General features: G+C 41.5%; 1 long non-coding RNA gene across 1 annotated transcript; it reads right to left on the reverse strand.

The window, feature by feature from the left end:
* Positions 1–3,952: 3,952 nt before the first annotated feature.
* LOC136386163 (uncharacterized) lies at positions 3,953–17,761 on the reverse strand. The gene is made up of 3 exons (XR_010747899.1): positions 17,542–17,761; positions 6,781–6,879; positions 3,953–4,098 (listed from the first exon to the last, which is right to left on the reverse strand). It is a non-coding gene; the product is annotated as an uncharacterized lncRNA (long non-coding RNA).
* Positions 17,762–17,869: the final 108 nt, after the last annotated feature.

Below are 17,869 nucleotides of genomic sequence, written 5' to 3' on the forward strand. Positions count from 1 at the left end.
TGATTGACAAGATAATCTGGACATGTTTTCTTTGAACATATGTACCCTGATTTATTGATGTCACCCCATTAAAATTAATAAAAATTTAAAAAAAAACAGATTTCAAAGACCTAACATCAAAAACAATTATGTGAAATGTGTCATTAATATTTTTATCATGATCATAGGTTAAAACGATCAAATTTCAGATATGTTGTACTAAATTTGTATTATTAAAATTAATGTACTTCTCTTTTACTTTTTAAAATGTGACTTCTAGAAAATTATGGCTCACATCTTAGCTTTATTGGACAGTGCAGTTGTAGCTCCATGGTCCTCAAACCACAAAATTACTGGTTCCGGGCTCCAAATCGCAGAGATTCTGATAAAATTGCTCTGGGATAGGCTGGTCTGAGGATTTTTAAACTCTCCCTGGTGAATGTATTGAGCTGCCAAGGTTGAGAAGCCATGCCCCAAATTAATATAGATTCACTAATCCCACCTGACAAATAGCGGCCTCATAAGGACCTCACGGGAGCTCCATCATTCCTCAACTGAAACGTCTCAAGTTGAAGAAGCAGCGTCTACTTTGCACCTAGAGTGAAACAGCGTCTCCACGGACGCCCCTGGGCTGCAGGCTGGGTGCTGTTGTTCCACCTCAGTACCAGACAGAGTCCAACACACCGCACCAATGAAAATTGATGTTTTCACCCATCACCTATGTCCTGAAACTCATCTCCAATTCTTTTCTTTGAGTAATCCCCTCCCATAGCTGATGGAGTGGATCTCAGACTTCCGCATTTACAATGATCTTCTGGAGAGTCAGTTTAAAGGCGGGCGGATTGCTGGGTGCCAGCAGTTCACAGCAGCCCTGGGGTCCGGTGGTCAGCCATCCAGGATCAGGTTTTAGCACAGAGAGTCCCAGGTCCGGGAAACTGTTCAGTGTGGCCAACCAGAACAGGTGGTCATCCTACCCCCGGAAGTGCCTTGTTACAGAGCAGCCCAGGTGACACTCCTGGATTTCAGGTGAGCACAGTTTGAGAAGCTGTCCTAGAAATGCAGGTTTGTGAATACCCTTTGATGATGCTTTCCGGATTAACCACTGCCCTAAGAAAACAGCCACAGCCATTCATGGACAGATTGCCCAGGGCTGCTTCCTGCCAGGGCGGCAGAGTTGGGACAGAGACAATGGCTCACAAAGCCCCAAATAGTTACTCTCAGGCCCTTTACCAAAAATGTGCCCAGACTCCTGGGTCAGAGCAGCATCTGAGTGTTCCTTCCATCCCTAAGATGACTCCACAGGTCGGTATGCTTGCCACTTTACCACTGAGGCAGCGGAGCTCCTACGAAGCGAAGCAGCTTCCACATGCAGAGCCGGGAGGAGAGCTGCAGCTTTCTGGGCCAGCCCCGCCCAGCACAGGGGCCAGGGCCCGGGCTATCCTCTGCCTTGGAGTCCTGCGCAGATGCGGCTCCAGGTCCGCAGCCTGGGGGAAGTGTTCTCGTCCACCTCACAGACTGCGTCACTCGGCCCGGATGCCCTGCTGTCTCCATTTATACCCCATCAGCATTTGCTTACAGCTATTTTAGGCCCTGAGGTTCTGGAAATTTTACTTTGTTTCAGTTTGTTTTGTACCAGGGCATGCATTTTGTTACGATTAGGACGTACATAGCAAGCAGATCACTCGAATTAAGGGGACCTTGCAAATAATTATGCAGACCGTAAGGGGTGACCGGGGATCATTTCAGACAGCTAGTCCCAAATGCAATTGTTGGTCCTTTACAACATCATTAGCATGTTTCCTTTTCTTTTCGGCATCCACTGCCCAACTCATGGAGCTTCCCTTACTGTACTGAGTCCAACTCGGGCTCCTTTTTCAATAGAGGCATTTGCCAATAGAAAAGTTCTTAGATCCTCCTAATTAGTAGAGACACACTGTATTTTTCACTCCATCAGACACACCTGACCATAAGACACACCTAGGGTTTTAAGGAGGAAAATAAGAAAAAAAGTATTCTGAACCAAATGGTGTGTTAAAATATTTAATAAAATACCGTATTTTTTGCTCCATGACACACGGGCATTTTCCCCTCCACTTTTTTTGGGGAAAGTGTGCCTTATGGAGCAAAAAATACAGTAATTGCCCCTTCAGTGAAGACACATTTTTTTCTCCATTTTCTAATAGACACCATCCTAAACCTGTTTCAACTGCCTCACTAGATTCTTTAACTGTCACCTGAAGTGTTAGCTATGACTCAGAGTTTCCTAAGATAAAGTCGACAAGCGCCCTCCTCCCTCTGGGAAAGTTCTTGACTGAGGCCCGCCCACAGCAGCCAAAACCCAGACCCAAGCTGCTGGGAGGGGCCTTAAGGGCGTAGGCATCGAACTGTGCGCTCCCATGCACGTGCAGGGAATGAGAAATAGGCACCCTTCTTCGTTGTCTTGTTTCTTCACCGTTTAACTTGACTCCCTCTGTTGCAGACTGGTGGGAACTGAAGTCAATTCTTGAAACGCACAAGGAAGGAAAGTTCTTTGTGTTAAAGGCATTCCGCCAAGGTGCTAATTCCATCTTTGGTCGATTTTCCCCAGGACTGCGTTCCTCATCCAAGAATTTTCCTGAGCTTGGTGGTTCGCACGTCCAAATTCCAGTTAAATAAATAAACCAGCTAAAGTGCTCTGTTCTTTAGGGACTAGCAGAGCTATTTCTGAACTTCTATCGCCCCCCAGTGGCCATTTTTGTTGGGTATCTTCAAAAATATTTAGGCTATGATTTTTCCCTCCAAAGCTGTTTAAAAAACGTTTTTTAATTTTACACTGAAGATTATGGAACGTTTGTGTCAAGGTGTGTTAGTAAAATATAGTGAATAGCTGCAGAGTCACAGGGTTATCGATTCCTGCACTTGACAAGAATAATGCAACTGTCAGATCTTGCCAATCAGGGTGCCCCTTGCAATAAATTCCTACCTATCATAGCTGACATGTCCAGTATTAAAGTGATTACCCCAAGTCAGTTGTTTTTCTTTAAAATTTTCCATTGATTTGAGAAAGAGAGAGAGAGAGAGAAACATCAACTCATTGTATCACAGAGTTGTCCCATTTAATTGTGTGCTCATTGATTGCTTCTCATATGTTCCCTGTCTATGGGTCAAGCCTACAACCTCCGGTGCACTAGGTCGGCGCCTCATCCACTGAGCCACCTGGTTTTTAATTTAAAACCAGTTGGTTTTTAATTTAAAGGATATAGATCTGGGTTTCCACTTTACTGGTCCAATAAATCACTCCCATTAACTATAATTTTCTAATTCACGTTATCCCTTTGCAAACGTTTTCACCATAACATGTTTTGTAACAGTGTCCAAAGAGGTGAGAAAACATTGACAGCCCCCAAATATAAACGTTTATAAACCGTATATGTTCAATTCTGCAAAAGCCAACATCAAACATACACAAGGTAAGTAGATATATCACCATCAAGTTGTCAAAATTTCAGCAGAATACGCATCAAGTGGCAGAATCCAATGAATAAAAGTTTTAGTGATTTCAAACTTCAACCAGGTGAAATTCAGAAATAGGTGGCAGAGTTGCCGTAAGTCATCCAACATGGAGAGTTTAATGACACTGAACAGTCTCGATGGTCAGGAGGAACTGCTGTGCGTCACTTCATTCATTCCCCCATCCCCCCACCCACCTATCATCCCATCCTCTCATCCATCCCCATCAGTCTATCCTCCTACTCATCCATTTACATAGGCTTAGAAAGGTACCCTGTGGAAAACAGAGGAGGAAAGAAGTGTGCTCGCTGCAGGAATAATTCTGCAGCCACTCAGTTGAGTGTGCTGTGGACTTGACTCTCCCTCCTGATGACCTCCACGCACCCAGCTCTACCTTCGGTTTGTGCCAGACATCGTGAGCGGTGCTACAGAAAGAAGATGAATAAGATGTAAGACCTGCTCTCATGGTTCTCAAAGCAGAGATACCTTTACATTTTTCAATCCGGTCCATATTATGAGGCTCCATTCCTAGGAGAGGCAGGGCATCAAGATGGCCGAGGGACTTAGTAGGCCTTGCTTGCAGAGACTAGGCATGAGAACTTATCCAGCCAGAGCCACTAAATATTTTTTCTGAAAAACAAAAGATGGGATTGCAAAAATATGCACTATATTGAGGGAAAGAGCATGTATATACAGTAAACCCGTGAGTTACAAACATCCAACTTGCGTACAACTCGTTCTTACAAACGGAGCACCATCAGGGCTGTCAGTAACTAACTGCAGGTGGACATCAGTGAACATGATATCACAGAGTTACTCGACTCCCCTGGCAAAAAACTAACTGGTGTAGGCCTTACGGAATAAGAGCAGCAGAAGACAGTATTTAGGGAAGAAAGCACGGACCTGAAAACTCCAGAACCGAAAAAACTTTCTACAAGAGTTAGCTGATGCATTTTGTCTCATGGAAGCAGGAATGGCAACGTTAGAAGAGCAAGATCCTGACACGGAGAGGCTCACCAAAGTTTACTGCATGCTTACTGAGGGCCTGAGATGCTACAGGCCGTTGATGACGAGGAAAAGAAAAGCTCTGTACGCATCTCTCTGATGTCTACACTTCGAGACACTGACTCGAGCAGCAGAATCAAACCCTGACTCTAACACCAGTCCCATCCTCTCCAACAAGTCCGTCATCTTCTGCACCACCCAAGACTGCTTACGGGGGTATTGGAAAATGTTTAAGTATTCATGGGCACAGAAACGTAAAAATAAACACTAGGTGAAGATAGACATCTAAGTTGCATTTAATAAGTACATGTACCTGCTCCAACTTACACACACACATTCAACTTCAGAACAAACCTACAGACGCTATCTTGTTCATAACTGGAAACTGCCTGTATATGAAATAGCCAAGGAATAACTTTATAGCATAACAAGCTCACAAGTTCATGTTTAATACAGTCAGTGATTTTGGTGGCTGGCATACAGTATTTGCCTTTTTCCAGAAATAGAAGGAGAATTTAGGAGAACAAGCCAGACCAAGAGGCTTATCTTCGACTTAAAAAGGGGAAGTTTCTTGCCTCCCCGCCCACAAGGGAGTTATCACTTCCGCTTATTTTTCAGATCCTAATAAATTCCATTGGTTCCCACCTGCTATACCCCACCCCCACACCCCTTTTAAGTTAGAGACCAGGCTCCCAGTCCTTTAAATAACACTAACCCAGTGTTAACCTCCTACACGCCAAGCATTCCTGTCATTCCCCAATCCTGAGTGGAAGTGGATGGCCTTCAGCTTCCTGTGCTCAGAGCCTGTCTCCTTTCGGCCAGAATATTTTTCTCTGACCACCCTTCTCCCCTTGCCTTGGAGGATAAACTTCATCAAATCCTTTCTGTTCAACATCCTCCACCCATTGGTCTGGGGCTCCATTATTAGTACCAAAGCACATCTTTTCTCTTTTTTGTATCTAGCACAATGTCTTGCACATAGTAGGTGCTCAATAATTTGTTAAAAGCAAGGGAAGGGGGAACAGAGGGGAGAGGGGAGAGAAGGATGGGAGGAAGGAGGAAGGACAGAAGGACAGGAGGAAGCAAAGAGGAGAAAACAATAAAAGAAAAGCAGAGAAAAGAACTCTTTTACAAGAACTCGATATTGTCTTTAATAAATACCACCCAATGAGTAAATGCTTACTTGTTCTCATTAAGGAACATCTGAACCATGCTTCTGAGGTTTGTTTTTAGTGAAGTAACTTTTATGAAACAAATGTAATCTATTGGAATTAAAGGTTGAAAGTGATGGTTTTCACCGTGCTTTCCTATGGAACCTTGGGGGCCAGACTGGACTGTTCCCTGTGAAAATAAAATACAGTGTGTCCGTAAAGTCATGGTGCACTTCTAACCGGTCACAGGAAAGCAACAAAAGATGATAGAAATGTGAAATCTGCACCAAATAAAAAGAAAACCCTCCCAGTTTCTGTAGGATGAGTGGCAGCATGTGCACATGTGCAGATGATGACGTAACAGCGTGTATACAGCGGAGCAGCCCACGGCCATGCCAGTTGAGATGTGGACAGTACAGAGGAAAGTTCAGTGTGTTCTGTGGCTCGCTAAATTCGAATCCATGACCAAAGTGCAACGTGAATATCGGCGCATTGATAACGAAGCGCCACCACATAGGAATAACATGACTCGGTGGGATAAGCAGTTGAAGGAAACCGGCAGTTTGGTGGAGAAACCCCGTTCTGGTAGGCCAACAGTCAGTGACGAGTCTGTAGAGGCTATACAGGATAGCTACCTAAGGAGCCCTAAAAAATCTGTGCATGAGCCCACATCGAACTGCACTGAATATGTATGAAACTGGGAGAGTTTTCCTTTTATTTGGTGCATATTTCACATTTCTATCGATTTTTGTTGCTTTCCTGTGACCGGTCAAAAGTGCACCATGACTTTACGGACACACTGTAGTAGCCCCACACACCCAATTTACAGGAAATCTTTAACAGATAGAATGTTCTTCATTTTAACCCTTCTTCTACTACACAGTTCTCACATATATTGTCAAAGGCTCATAGAAAGCAAAGTATATGAACACACAACAAAGACCAAAAAAAATTTTTGTAATTAAATTAAACATAGTCCCCAGACACTGGAATTTCTTTAAAATATTTAACTATCAGTATCACCTGCAATTTATTGTTTCTATTTCACCTGATACAATAAAATATATACTTCAAAATGTTTCCCAAGGAGTGCTGGTGCCTCTTCATTTTACCAGTCACTCTAGGGTTAGAATTCCCAGCATCGTAGCAGACTCACCCGAGGATGGAGGTACTTGGACAGGGACCTCTGCAGGTGACCCTCAAAGCACACAGGTGCAGCACCTCACTCGGGTGGCTCAGTGCTCAGCGCTCCGTACTGCAAACAACAAAATAAAATACAAGGACAATTTGAGCAACCATAAAGAAACTTTAAAAAATAAATCAACATGACATCAGAGTAACAGCTGCATGAGAGATACCCCTGATCTCTCCTCTTGAAATTTCAGCAAATGGAACAGCTATAACTCAGCAAAAGAACCCCAGCTGGGCTTCAGGCGTGCCTGAAAGATGAGTGCGTGGAACCAACTAAAGGTGGGAAGGGATGAGAGGGGAGCGGAAGATAAGAGCACTTGCAGCTGGCTCCGGAGAGGAGAGAAAGCCAGACTGTCTGGGTCTTCTTCTGCCGGGAGGAGTGCAGAGGTTGGGGGGAATTTGGAGACATACTGAACCAAAGCAGCAGTATGAGGGATAATCACCAGTGTTCCCACAGTCTGCCCATAGCCTACGCTCAGACCGAGACACAAAAATACAAAATGCGGCCTCCCAGCCTCCCAGGTCCCGCCTCCCTCACCTTGCAGGGTACAGAGAATGACAGAGACAGACCCCACAATTAGCTCTCCAGAGATGCTCTCTCTCCTGAAGAAAAGAGGTGCTCTGTGTCTGGGCCCCTGGTCTGTTGAGACAGGGGAGAAGCGTCCAGAGGCCTGAGACACCATTGCTAGAGCCATAAACATCACAGCCCACCCCACCCATCATCATGACAGCAACGTCTCAGCGGAGGCCAGCCTGGGAATTTCACAGAGCTAAAACTTGTCATCGAGTTCTACCAACTGGAAGAAAATAGAAAAATCTTTTGGAAGTCAGCTTGGGTATTTGGTGGTGGGAGGATTTTCTTCTAATTTTTCCTTTTCTTTAGTTTTTGTTGTTGTTGCTTTGTTTGTTTTTGATTATTGGGGGTTTTTTTTTGTTTTTTTTGTTTTTTGTTTTTTGCTTTTTGTGGTTTTATACATTTATTTTACTTTATTTTCATTTTTATTTATTTATATTTTATTTTTTCATTGTTGATTTTTGCTTGATTTCTTAAATCCCTCAAGGCACAAAAAAACAAAGACTGTGGATACCCAAGAAAAAGACTCAGTTCAGAAAGAAAGTAAAAAATCTCCAGAAAGAAATCTAAATCATATGAAAACCTTGCAGGTAAATGACAATTCAAAATTGAAGTTCTGAAAACACTCAACAAGATACAAAAGAACACTAATAGGCAAGTTAATGAGCTCTGAAAACAAAATTAGTACCTCACCAAGGAGACTGAAACTTTAAAAACAAAGATGAAGAATTCAACCAATAAATTAAAGACTGAGGTAGCAAGTTTAGCTAATAGAACAAACCAGATAGAGAAGAGAATCAGTAGCATTGACAGGAAACTAGAAATGAGATAGAGGAAAGAAGTGAGAGAGACTCAGGAATTAAGATAATAATAATAAGAGAGCTCCATGAGAACTGTCTGACTCCATCAGAAAGAGCAACAGAAGAATAAAGGGGATTTCAGAAGAAGAGAGAGAAGGGAACAGAGAGCTTGTTCAAACAAATAGTTGATGAGAACTTCCCAAGCCTATGGAAAGAGTTAGATCCTTGAATCCAAGAAGCAAACAGAATGCCTAGTTACCTCAATCCAAACAGGCCTTCTCCAAGGCACATCGTAAAGAAGTAAAGATAATACTTTTTGCAGATGACATGATGCTGTATGTAGAAAACCCCAAAGAATCCACCAAAAAACTATTAGAAACAATAAACAAATACAGTAATGTTGCAGGATACAAAATCAATAGACAAAAATATACTGCTTTTCTACATGCCAACAATGAAACTTTAGAAAATAAATTGAAAAAAATTCCTTTCATAAGTGCAACAAAAAAAAAAAAAATTAAATACTGGGAATAAACTTAAAGGATGTTAAGGACCTACATACTGAAAACTACAAAGCACGTTTTTTGTTTTAGCAAGAGAGAGAGAGAGAGAGAGAGAGAAAATGAAAGGGAGAGAGATGAGAAGCATCAACTCATAGTTGCTTCACTTTAATTGTTCACTGATTGCTTTCTCATATGTGCCTTGACCAGGGGGCTCTAGCCAAGCCAGTGACCCCTTGCTCAAGCCAGCGATCCTGGGCTTCAAGCCAGCAACTTTGGCTCAAGCCAATGACCATGGGGTCATGTCTATGATTCCATGCTCAAGCCAGCAACCCCTTGCTGAAGCTAGTGAGCCCGTGCTAAAGCAAGATGGCCAATGCTCAAGCGTAAGACCTTGGGTTTTTGAACCTGGGTCCTCAATGTCTCAGGTCGATGCTCTACCCACTGTGCCACCACCTTGTCAGGCTACAAAACCTTATTAAAAGAAATTGAAAAAGATACAATGAAATGGAAAAATGTTCCATGTTTATGGATTAGAAGAATCAACATATTTTAAATGTCCATATTAATCAAAGCAATATATAAAGTTAATTCAATCTCCATTAAAATCTCAATGTTATGTTTTAAAGAAATAGAACAAAAAACATCAGATTTGTATGAATTTATAAAAGAACCCAAATAGCCAAAGTAATTCTCAGAAAAAAGAATGGAGCTGGAGGTATCATACTACCTGACTTCAAATCACACTACAGAGCCACGATAATCAAAACAGCATAGTAGTGGCAGAAAAACATATAGACCAATGGAACAGAATTGAGAGCCCAGAAATAAAACAACATATATATGGACAAATCATCTTTGACAAAGGAGAAAAAATTAATAAAGAGCAAACAAATAAAATGCAAGCCAAATTTCTCCATTAGCAAATTCATCAGCTATAAAATCAGGCTTGCAGTCTGCTACAAGTTTCTAAAGGCTTACTCTTGACCTCTGTATGTTTTTCTATGGCCAACAACTAGGGTGCTCGAAAGCCTTGTCATCCAAAGCGTGGACCTCGAAGCAGCAGCACTGGCATCATCCAGAGATGCCATGGGTGAAAATATTTTCTTTATGCTCCTACAGTAACTTTATAAATTAACACAATAAATGAAATTATCTGAAGGCATGCCTACCTCAGTACCAAGAGCACTGGTGAGGCAGCGGGGGGCATGTCCCGCCCATCCATGGCATCCAAGACTGGCTCCTATCCAGCACATGGCAGGAGTTCAGCAAATGTTTGCCTGACAGCCTGCCCTCCAGATTTCAGGCTCCAGACTGTAATGTCAGCTTCTGCTGCGTTTCCAGCCTGCTGCTCTGCCCTTCAGATTTCAGACTTGGCAATCCTTACAGCTGTGTGGACCAATTCCTTAAAATAAACCTATAGATAGATAGATAGATAGATAGATAGATAGATAGATAGATAGATAGATAGATAGATAGATAGATATCTCTTATTCGTTCTGTTTCTTTGGAGAGTACTGATTAATTTAGTAAGATAGAGATGTGGAGACAAAAAGAGCACTCACTCCTAAGATAACCTCAGGCATAAGGCTTCCTATTACCATAGTTGCCTCTGCTTCTGAAATAATGTCAAGGGAGGTCCAACTGAAGAGGAATCGCAAGCAAATTAGTAGAGAGCCCGCAGAGCAGAGGGGCAAGAATGACATACACTATTTTAGCATTTGTGTTAACAATGCTTTGTGATTCACAATTTATTTCTTTGAATGTAAAGCCTTATATTGTCATTATCAGAATGTGTGTGTGAGTGGGGGGGGGGGTCCAAACCTTTACTACAGTAAGATTATATCTTTTACAATTTAAAAACATTTTTCCATTGATTTGAGAAAGAGAGGGAGAGAAAGAGAAAGAGAGAAGCACCAACTCATTGTTCCATTTAACTGTGTACTCATGATTGCTTCTTGTAGGTGCCCTGACTGGGGATCAAACCTGCGACAGCAGCACCGGAGAACAATGCTCTATCCACTGAACTACCAAGCCAGGGCCTGATATATTTTAAATATTTGCACCAATAACTCTGCATTTAGAGCCTGCATATCTTTGGTTTGTGTTGCATAAGGAGACCTTGCAATAAAATATCACAAACATCTGTGCTTCCTAGGATTCAAGAGTTAAAATATGAGTTTTAATATCCCCAAAGCATATTTCTTGGAAAACTGTTTGATGTGGGGCTGGTAAAGAATGGTTTGTCAGCTTGTCTTTTGTGGCTTCAATGGCCCCTTCCCACTTTACAGTGAGTCCAAACCACTCAAGACAACCTTCCCGTCCTTCTACAGCCACTCAGACCTTACCTTCTTGATGTCTTTTCCATTTTTACGTCTATTCTTTCCAACTTATTATTGAGCAATGCTTACAAGAAATAAAGCTGCCAAAGAGACCGGAATATGTATTTAGGTTGGCAACTCAAATACTCTCTTCCTAGTAGGACAACCCAGAGAAGTTGAACGATCCTTTGGTAAATATGGAATGATGACAAAGAAAAAACGAAAGCCTTGAAGTATATCGCCGTTCATACTGGTGGCTTAAATAGCCCACCATACCTGGTGATTTACGCTGCTTTACTTGCAACCAGCTCTCACTTTCCTGAATTTCATTCTGTGTTCTGAACTGCTTCTTGTATTTTACCTCCTAGATAGCCATTGTCATCACAACTGTAGTGTGTCCAACACTGAACTCATCTTGCCCCTAAACTGATGTATTTCTCAAAATCAGAGCCTTTTACTTGCTGTCTTCTTACCTTCTTCATCTTAGTTTTCTCTCAGTTTCAAACAACTATAGCCTACTGTGTTCCTCCCCTTCAAAAGAAAAATTATATTGCTCCTTGACTGTAGTTTATACTCAAAAAAGTGAAAGACAAATCTAATACCCACTGGAAATTTTATTAACATAACACTATTGTTGTTCCACTTTTATTTAAATTTGGTAATTATTCACAAACCACATCCATTACTAATTATTTCCACAGAGAAGAAAGGATGAAATCTCCCACTTCTCTGCTCAAAACAATACTTAGGTTTCCTGCCTGGGAGGGAAGGCACTCATTTTGCTCTACATAGCTTCTCTCCAGACCAACACACATTTCACCCCCCTTGTTACCAGTGGGATTCCCATAGTTTGCAGTCTACCATGTTAAATTTGGTCACCCAGTGGACCCATGAAGGTCCACTGATGGCAACAACTAGCCCAATAACTTAATCACTGTAATTCAACAACAATAATTAGTTTATTACTCAACACTACCCCTCATTTCAGCTTTTGAATGATTGTTTTGTGGTTTGAGGTGGAGAGAAGAGGAAAAAATTTAATCGTCTCAATGTAGTTACTTAGTGCATGCATACAAACACGTAAGTTCACATACACATATGTGTATATGTATAAGTATATTATATACTGGCCAAGAGAAGTTACAAGCCCATGTTCTTGTTGCCAGGTATTAAGGAGAGGTAGTTTCCCACCTTTGGTTTGCCTTGAGTATGGTTCTAGGTCATGCTCCTCTTGCCACACCTGTGCTTTCCTCTTTGGTCAAACTTAAGCCCCATGAAAAGCTAACTGCACTCCCTTTCTGAGGCCTTACCTTATATCACGTCCTCATTCTCAGGCCACACTACCTTCTCACACTCTGGTCATGCCACTTCTGAAAAGGTCACGACCTCTATGCTCCCTCCACCTAGGGGGGTGTGTCTGAACCTGGGAAACCCTAGGGATGTGGGATAGGCCCTAGGTCATCCATGAAGATATAAAAGAAATCTAAGGAATTTTGACAGAGAACAGAAAATAGAAGAAGATGTAGGGAATTTTGAGAAAAATGAAGAATTGTGGAAGAGATGGAGAATTTTGGAGAACAGAAAATTGTGAAGGAGATCAGAATAAAAGGGAAAATGAAATTATGGGAGAATTGAAAATTCTAGGATAGAACAAGGGATAGTGAGAGAGATGAATAATTGTGGGGAAAAACATAATTGTGGGAGAAAATAGAGAATTGTGGGAGAGATGGAGTATTTTGTAAAAGAACAGAGAATTGTGGTAGAGTAAACATTGTGAAAGAAAACAGAATTGTGAAAGAGAATATGAAATTATGGGAGAAATGAAGAATTGATGGAGAAAACAAGAAATTGTAGGAGAGGACAGAATTGTAGGAGAGAACAAAATTGTGGGAGAAGAGATATGTGGCAGTAGCAGAAAACTAAAAAACAACACAAATTATGGGAGAGAGTGGAGAATTGTGAAAGAAGTAGAATTGTGGGAGAGAAAGGGACTATGGGAGAGTGGAAAATTGTGAGAGAAGCAGGGAATTATGGGAGAGAGAGAGAACTATGAGTGAAAATGGGACTGTGGGAGAGAATGGGAATTGTGGGAGAAGCAAGGAATTATGGGAGAAGCAGAGAACTATGGAAGAAAATGGGACAGTGGGAGAGAATGGAAAATTGTGAGGGAAACTAGGAATTATAGGAGCAGAGAATTATGGGAGAGAATGGAATTATGGGAGAGTAAAAGTTATAGGAGAAGCAAGGAATTATGGGAGAAGCAGAGAACTATGGGAGAGAATTATGGGAGAGAATATGAAATTGTGGGAGAAATTGAGAATTGACAGAAAAAAACAAGAAATTATGGAAGAGAACAAAATTGTGGGAGAAGAGATATATGCAGTAGCTGAAAACTAAAAAACAACAGAAATTACAGGAGAGAATGGAGAATTGTGGAAGAAGCTGAGAGCTATTGGAGAGAAAGGGATTATGAGAGTGAAAAATTATAGGACAAACAGGGACTTATGGGAGAAGCAGAGAACTATGGGAGAAAATGGGACTATGGGAGAGAATGGAAAATTGTGGGGGAAACAAGGAATTATGGGAGAAGCAGAGAACAAGAGAATGGAGAATTGTGAGAGAAGCAGAGAATTATGGGAGAGAATGAAGAATTATGGGAGAAACAAAAAATGGCAGAGAATGGGATTATGGGAGAGAAAGAGAATTATAGGAGATAATAGGATTATTCAAAAGAGTATTATGGGACAGAACCCAAAGATAATGGGATTATAGGAAAACAAAATTGTGAGAGAGAATAAAAAATTATGGGAAAAGCAGAGAAATATGTGGGAGAATAGATTATGGGAGTGAAAAAAGAATTGTGGAAGAAGCAGAGAATTGTGGGAGAAGCAGAAAACTAGTGGAAAGAATGAGATTATGGAAAAAATAAAGACTTGTGAGAGATGCAGAGACTTCTGGGAGAAAACAGAATTATGGGAAAGAACAGGGAATTATGGGAGAGAATTGAGATTTGTAGGAGAGATGGAGAATTGTGGGAATAAAACTGGGAATTGTGGTAAAGAAACATAATAGTGAGAAAAAATAGAATTTTAAGAGAGATATAATTGTGGGGTAAAACAGACTTGTGAGAGAAGAATTGTGGGAGAAAATATTATAGAAGAAGAGATTTGTGCAAGATAATGGGGTATTGGTAGAGAGAATTAAGAATTGTGGGAAATACAGGGATTTATTACAGAACCAGAATGTTATGGAAGGGAGAGGAGGAGTTGTAGGGAGGACAGAGAAAAGTAGAAACTGGGAAATTGTGAAAGATAGTGGAATATTATGATAGAACAGAGAATTGTGGGAGACATGAGGACTTATAGGAGAAACGGGATTATGGAAATGAAAGGAGAATTGTACAAGAGACAGGGAATTGTGGTAGCTCTGAGAAATACAAAAGCAGTACTTTCTAAACATAAGCAACTGTAGGTTTGGAAAGGAGACTCATTTTAACAGGACCAGTCATAAATTCAACTTGTAATTCCAAAGGAGCTTCAAGTTTTCCTCTGTTAAACCCTTGGGTCTAACAGCAGCAGTTCATATCACATTACCATAGATTGGAAAACCCACATCACTGTCTTGTATATAGTCATGTACACACATATAGACGCTCACACACATACACATACTTACACAAATTCACATGCATATACAGACATACAAATACATACACACATGTTTTGGAAATTCCAAACATCATAGCAAAAATAAGCCTAATAAAATCATTGAGAATATTTTAAAATTCCTAAAAAATAAAAATAAAAACCTGATAGAAAATAAGAGAAAAGTACAAGATAATAAGAGTGTCAGTCTAGGAATACAGCACATAAGTGGTATAGGATCACTAAAAGAGACAATGAAGAAATGGAGAGGGAAGCAAGTTATCAAAAAATTAATAGAAGAAAATATCCCAATGTTAAGGATACAGGTTTCCAGAATGAATGGTCCCAGGCCTGACCAGGTGGTGGTGCAGTGGATAGAGCATCAATTTGGGACATTGAGGACCCAGATTCAAAACCCTGAGGTCACTGGCTTGAGCGTGGATCCACTAGCTTGAGTGCGGGCTCACCAACTTGAGTGTGGGATCATAGACATGACCCCATGGTCACTGGCTTGAGTAAGGGGTCACTTGCTTGGCTGGTGCCCCCTGTTCAAGGCATATATGAGAAAGCAATCAATGTACCACAATGTACCACAACAATAAGTTGATGCTTCTCATCTCTCTCCTTTCCTGTCCGTCTGTCCCTGTCTGTCCCCCCCCCCCGCCCCCCGCTCTAAACAACAACAAACTAGAATGAACAGACCCATCAAGTGTCAAGCCAATATAGGTCTATGTCAAGACACAACTTTTCAGGCTATTGGAGGAAAAAGATGTTAACAACATTGAAAAGGGGGAAAAAAGAAATGATAGCTGACTTCTCGACATCAATAGGAAAACCAGAAGAAAATGAAGAAACCACTTAACAATTCTGAGGAAACGTTTCTAAACCTAGAATTATGTATATATCCAAACTACTAGTTAGGCGGGAGGGTAAAACAGACATTTTCTGATTTTCAAGACATCAAAATTGATATATGCTCCCCAAACAAAGCAAAGAAAAATACATGGTATCTAAGAACCAGAGATCCAACACAAGACAAGAATAGTTTTAAAGCAGTCTCTGGAAGACAGCTGACAGAAGTCATTTCCAAAGAGTCTAGAATTGGGCAGTGACGGAGGTGAGGTGTTTACCGAAGGGTAAGGTCTCAAAGGGGGAAATGAAACATGCAGAGTAGTTGATATATTTGAGTGCAACGAGAGGAGATTTACAATGCCAACAGAGAATTTAAGAATAATCATTAAAAACCAGGCAAAGGGGAAAAAAGCAAGGTAAATATTAAAATCTAGTGGAAAAGTTGCACAAGGAAAAAATTATCAACAGTCATGAATATTTTCAGTCATAACATAAATACTAAACCACGATTTCCCCCCAAAATTGTATAGTATAACTACTGGAGGCTGTTTCTTGCAACATGGATTGACAAACTAGAAGAAACAGCTGAAGAACAATGCCCGCAGAGAGGGTAAATCGGTGTTGAAGGAATCCCACCAGTCTTCTTACGCACCTATATCTCTTCCTTTAGCACTAGGCCTCAGGGGCGCCTTCTCTATACATACTCTTGTTACTCGCTCCCCCTTTCTTCCCACTACCTGCACGCTACACTCATAATAGCCACTTCCCCCTTTGGGCCCAGAGTAGTCTGCACGTACATGTATTGAGATGTAAACTGCATGACTGTCTCTCCCATTACTACAAGTTTCTGCCCTTTTTGTGTCATATGTCCCTTTGGAGTCTGGTGAAGTTTCTATTTTCTCAGAATAATATTTTTACATACATAAAACAAAATACAAGAAATTATAAAAGAAACCAATTATATTGAAATATAGTTATGAACATTTTTTAAGAGTGACTTTGATTGTTAAGGCCAGGTTCCCCAGGAAATATACACTGACTTAATATATACAGTATTTTAAGTGCTGTCTTGATCCAGTTTTGAGGCCCTGGCTAGAAGCTGGTCGGTTTGCTTTACTTGAGCAGCTAAGTACACACCCCCAACCACTTCCCCTGTTGGGTTCTCACAATCTGGGCAACAATACGCCTGCCCTATTTGCCCCAGGGCCAGGTACCAGACAAGTGGGGATAGCCCCTATATTCCAGAGCCTGCTGAAATTACTCCTATTAGCCAACCTCAAGCCTGCTTCTCCTAACTCGCCCGGTCCTTCTTTTGGAAAACAAAATTAAGGCTCTTGCCCACAGTTTCCCCTCCCTCGGCCTAATAATGGACGCCAGTGCTTCCCTCTGTTTGGCGCTCTGTGGTGTGATGTGTACTCCCTCCCTTGGGATCTGTGCAGATAATGAATTGTCTTTTCGATGGCAGTCGTTTCCGTTGGCCTAACCAAAACTAAGCAATAATTAAAATTATTAATAGATTTGTGCATAGGTGGCAATGGAAGCTTCAGCTGATCCTATAAGCAGCTCTGAAGCTGGGAGGGCCCTTCTGAGTTGTCTCTTGAGGCTAGGAGCCTGGGCTTATGTACCCTTGCAGAGACCACGCAGAGGCTGCAACCTACCGCAGGGAGGGAATGGGGTTTGCCTGTGGCAGTTAGTTATTAAGGCTGGACAAAGCCTGGAGACAGCCTCAGCCCCGAGCTGTCAGCGGCTAGCACTCCCAGCACGTTGGGCACCTGGGTGTACTTCACAGATCCACTACAGTGATGCAGAACGGCATGTGCTTCTTATTAACACTTTAAGTAACGAGACAAAATCATCTTAATTTCAAACAAGTGATGAAAAGTATTTTGAGACAGAAACAACAATCATGTGGCATAGTTTTGCCGTGATTTCTATTAGTGCCGCATATGGCTAATACTATGAGGATTTGTTGTCTGCATCCCTGATGGGAATAAAACCCACTAAATTTCTGTTAGACGTAAGTGAAAATACAAACCTTCAAATCCACACACCCAGTTAAGGCCTTGGGAGGGGGAATCTTGTTTTGTTCATCTTTGAGTTGCCAGGGTCCGCCACAGTCTGGACACCAGAGGTTTCTTGAGTTATTACTATAATTAAAACTGACAAGGTACAACTTAAAAGTTAGAACTTTAAAAACTAACTCTTCAAAGCAACCCCTTCGCGCTTAAAGAATCTAACGTAGAAAGACTTGCTCTGCGCTCCTGTAGGCAGCGCATATACTAGAAAGACTTGCTCCAGGGCAGCCTCTGGCCCAGAATATATTCACCCTGCCCGGAGCTCCGCCTTAGTGTGAAAGCCTCCTG

This window comes from Saccopteryx leptura, chromosome X (assembly GCF_036850995.1).
Source record: "Saccopteryx leptura isolate mSacLep1 chromosome X, mSacLep1_pri_phased_curated, whole genome shotgun sequence".
NCBI lineage: Eukaryota > Metazoa > Chordata > Mammalia > Chiroptera > Emballonuridae > Saccopteryx > Saccopteryx leptura.